The sequence below is a fragment of the Portunus trituberculatus genome, chromosome 8, assembly GCF_017591435.1.
Source record: "Portunus trituberculatus isolate SZX2019 chromosome 8, ASM1759143v1, whole genome shotgun sequence".
NCBI lineage: Eukaryota > Metazoa > Arthropoda > Malacostraca > Decapoda > Portunidae > Portunus > Portunus trituberculatus.
In genome coordinates this window covers 4225294-4230000 of record NC_059262.1, presented here as the reverse complement: position 1 = coordinate 4230000, position 4707 = coordinate 4225294, and the positions used below count along the sequence as shown (strand labels likewise).

The following is a 4707-nucleotide window of genomic DNA, read 5'->3' as shown; positions in this document are numbered from 1 at the left end:
ACTGTATTTTTCTTTGCATACGTGACTGAGATGAAGAGGGGAAAACCGTATACAGAGACTGAATACGGAAATACAGAGTTGTTGTGTATTGTGCTTGTAGAAAACGCATATTTTTTCTTTTCGTACATAATTGAGATGAAGAGGAGGAAATGATACACAGAGATTGAATACGGAAAATGCAGAGGTTTTGTATGGTGTGCCTGTAGAAGACGCATTTTCTTTGCATACGTAACAGAGCTGAAATGAAGAGGAGGAAATGATACACAGATTGAATACAAAAATGCAGAGTTCTTGTATGGTGTGCTTGTAGAAGACGCATTTTCTTTGCATACATAACGGAGCTGAAATGGGGAAATAGTATACAGTGATTGAATATGGAAATGCAGAGTTCTTGTATACTGTGGTGGTGGTAAAGATGTATTTTTGTTTGCATACATAACTAGGCTGACAGCGGGGAGAACATACAGGTCTTATGAAGGAATAGGGAAACACAGTGTATGGAAAAAAAAATATATAGTTAGGAAAAAAAATGATGCAGGTCTTTAAGATGAATAGGAAAAAAACGTATGGAAAGAAACAATATACAGGTAGGAAAAAAATGATAGATCTTTATGAAGGAATAGGCAAAAACAGTGTACTTGTATTAAAACTTAGTGTATGGTGTGCTTGTAGAAAAGATGTATGCCCATGTGTACTTGTATGCTGTGCTTGTGGAATGAACATGTATGAATAAGAAACAAATGAAGAGATGTTTATAAAGAAAGGGGAGGAAAGAAAAGGAGCGAATAATGTTGTGTAGAAGAAAACTAAGGTAGAAGAAATTTATGTATGAGATTTATGAAAGAGAATAAATATAGAAATGAAAGAAATTAATAAACAAATAATATGTAGAAGGAGGCTTAGGTAAAATTAATATAGACGAGATTTGTAGTGTTGTAAAATTAGAAAAGGAGAAACTGAGTAAATATTATGTAGAAGAAAACTTGACTTGAATTAATATGAGATTTATGAAAGAGAAATAAATATAGATAAGGAGAAATTAGTGAGAGAATAATATGTAAAAGAGAACTCAGGTAAAAATTGTATACTTATAGTGTTTTAAAATTAGAAAAAGGAGAAACTCAGTGAATAATGTAGAGGAAAACTTGATAGATTAATATGAGGTTTTTTTAAAGAGAAACAAATATAGGAAATGAAGAGATTAATTAGCAAATAGTGTAAAAGAGAACTCAGGTAAAAATTGTGGGGATTTCTAACACTTGAAGAAATTTATATACGAGATTTGTCAAAGTAACAATTATAAGACAAGAAGAAGAAATTAAGGAGGGAATATTATGTTGAGTCATAGAAGAAAACTTAGTGAAATTTATAAGTTTTATGGAAGAAAATTGAAAGAAAAAGAAAATAACATGCAATAGAAACCTCACGTAGAAATTTACAAATGAGAATTGTGAAGGACTAACAATTAAAAGAAAAGGAGGAGAAATGATGCGTAAAAAGAAAACTCCACTAGAAATTTATAAATGAGAATTGTGAAAGAGTAACAAAATAAAAAGAATAAGAAATAACATGTAAAAGAAATCTCCAGTAGAAATTTATATAGATTTGTGAAAGAGTAACAGATAAAAGAAGGAGAGATTATGAGCGAATAACGTGAAGAAATCTCAGGTAAAACTAAGACATGAGACTTGTAGGATAGCAAACTGAAGGTGGGAAAGGAGAAATGGAGTAGAAAAGGAAAAACAGATACAGATTCTTGAAGTGTGATGTTTTTTTTTTTTTTTTTTCAAGACAAACAGTAGAGGGGAGAAAAAAAAAAAAAAAAAAAGAGATAGACATGCAAACTGAAGGTGGAAAAGGAGAAATGGAGTAGAAAAAGGGAAAATAGAGACAGAGGTTCTTGAAGTGTGACGTTTTTTTTTAAGACAAACAGTAAAGGGGAAAAAAATATATAGAGAGAGACATGCAAACTGAAGGTGGAAAAGGGGAAATGAAACAAGAAAAGGAAAACAGAGATACAGATTCTTGAAGTGACTTTTTTTTTTCAAGACAAACAGTAGAGGGGGGAAAAAATAGAGACAGACATGCAAACTAAAGGTGAAAAAGGAGAAATGAAGTAGAAAAAGGAAAAACAGATACAAATTCCTGAAGTGTGACAATTTTTTTTCAAGCTGACAAACAGTAGAGGCAAACTGAAGGTGGAAAAGGAGAAACAAAACAGGAAAAGGGAAAACAGATACAGATTCTTGAAGTGTGACAATTTTTTTCAAGTGGAGAAACAGTAGAGGTGGAAAAAAAAAAAAGGAGAGATAGACAGGAGACGCAGCTTCACTTTGTTGTTGTTTTGTGATAATATGAAATCAGGTGCTTGAGTGTGTCGTGTCCTTGTGGCGTTGTTATCCTAGCCAGCCTGCACCAACACACTCACTTCTCATTGTTACCTTTATCATTCATCATTCTTCTTCCTTTCTCTTCCCATCTAATCATTGTTACCATTGTTATTATCTTTCATTTATCATTTTTCTTCTTTTTTCTCCCCACTTATCATTGTTACCATTGTTATTTACCGTTTATTTATCATTTTTCTGACTATCTCCTCATCTTATCATTGTTACCATTGTTATCTTTTTTCATTTATCCTTTTCTTACTTCCTCTCACCACCTCATCATTACTACCGTTGTTATTTATCTTTCATTTCCCATTTTCTTCCTTTTCCTTCCCTATTGTTACCATTCTTATCTTTTTCGTTTACCATTTTTTTTTCTTCCTTCCTTTTTCCACCTTATCATTGTTACCATTTTTATTATTTTTTTTTCATTTATTATTTTTCTTTATTATTTAACATTTCTCTTGCTACTATTATTGTTTTTATTTTCTTCATTTATTATATTTTCTCCTCACCTTAGTTTTTTTTTCATTTTTTCATTATTCAACATTTGTCTTGCTATCATTGTTTCATCTTTTTCATTTACAATTTTTCTTCTTCCTTCTCTCCTGGTTTTATTTTATTTTTTCTTATTTATGTATATTTTTCATTATTCAACTTTTCTTTTTATTTTTGTTTATCTTATTTCACATTTTTCTTTCTTTCTTTCTCTCCTGGTCTTATTATTAGCTGTTATTATTTATCTATTTCTTTCAGTTCTGTATTATTTATTCATTATTTACCATTCTTATTTTGGTTATTTTTTTTATTGTATTCATTTCCTCACTTCATCTCATTCCCTGCACCGCTCACTCCCTCTGTCTGTCTGTCTGTCTGTCTGTCTGTCTGTCTGCACCAAGCCCACATATACCCCAGACAAGGTACCACATGCATCTTTACTTAGCCACATCCACATTATTGAGTCAGTGTATTAGTCATTATTTTCACAGTTCTCCTCAGTTTATCTCTACAGTTTATCATTATTTTCACAGTTCTCCATAGTTTATCATTATCTTCACAGTTCTGCTCAATTTATCATTATTTTCACAGTTTACTTCAGTCAGTGATGTGCGTTTAATCTCCCATCGGTCACTGGTTACTGTCGACACAAACCGTACCACATCCTGACGTTTTAGGCCGTTCAATTTCACTAATTCATGTAGATTATTCATTTTATTTATTTACGCCAGTGGTTCCATGTCATTAGTATCGTTATGGATCACTCACTTCCTCACTCCTACTTTCCGGCCTGAGAAAGAGAGAGAGAGAATTCAAGGTGCTCTTCTGCTATCCTTATATCCTCCCACCACCACCACCACCGCCATCACCAGTAGACCCTCATATTATTTCTCTGTGTGTTATCTTCAAAGCAAGAATTGGTCATGTTTTCCTACCCCACCCCACCCCTAACACAACCCCAACCACCACCAGTAGACCCTCATTATATTTTGTTTGTGTTATCCTCAAGGCAAGAATTGGTCATGTTTTCCTACCCCTCCCCTCCTCAACACACCCATACGTTCCCCATACACCCCCTTGACCTCCCAACACCAACACCACCACCACCAGTAGACCCTCATTATATTTTGTTTGTGTTATCCTCAAGGCAAGAATTGGTCATGTTTTCCTACCCCTCCCCTCCTCAACACACCCATACGTTCCCCATACACCCCCTTGACCTCCCAACACCACCACAACTGCCACCACCACCAGTAGACTCTCATTATATTATTTCCTTAGTGTTATCCTCAAGGCACTAGTCATGTTTTCCTATCTCTCCCTCCCCAACACCACTAATAGTATTCAGACCTTGATGTTATTTAGTGTCCTCAGCCACTAGTCATGTTTTCCTTCCCTCTCCCCCTTCCTCGACACCACCACAGTTGCATTAGCTCACATTTCCCCACATCACGCTCTGTCAGAAGGCAAGAAGTTACCATGTTACCCTTTCCTGCCTTTACAATACAGTAATGAAGTGTTTTTCCCACTGTTCTTTATTTGTGGTTTCTCTGGGGTTAGTACACCATTTTTGATATTATTTATGCCCTCACACACACAAACATCCTTAGCTCTCATCTCAAACACATCTGCAAGGCCCCACAAACACACAGAGCGTCACTCCTTCACCCTAAACACATCTGCAAATCTCCACAAACACACACAGCCACATCTTTCAACCCCACACACATTTACAGACCTCCTCTACATACACAGCCTCACCCATTCACCCAAAACACATCTGCAAACACCCACACACTCACATAGAACATCACTCCTTCAC

General features: G+C 34.9%; 1 protein-coding gene across 1 annotated transcript in view; it reads left to right on the top strand.

Annotated features, from left to right (window-relative positions):
• LOC123499560 (arf-GAP domain and FG repeat-containing protein 1-like) overlaps positions 1-1571 on the top strand; it is a 25508-nt gene extending 23937 nt beyond the window's left edge. Inside the window, 1 exon segment of the mRNA XM_045247683.1 lies at positions 1-1571. This exon segment is cut by the window's left edge and continues 1175 nt beyond it. The gene's annotated coding sequence lies outside the window, so the exon portion shown is untranslated.
• The last annotated feature ends 3136 nt before the right edge of the window (positions 1572-4707 follow it).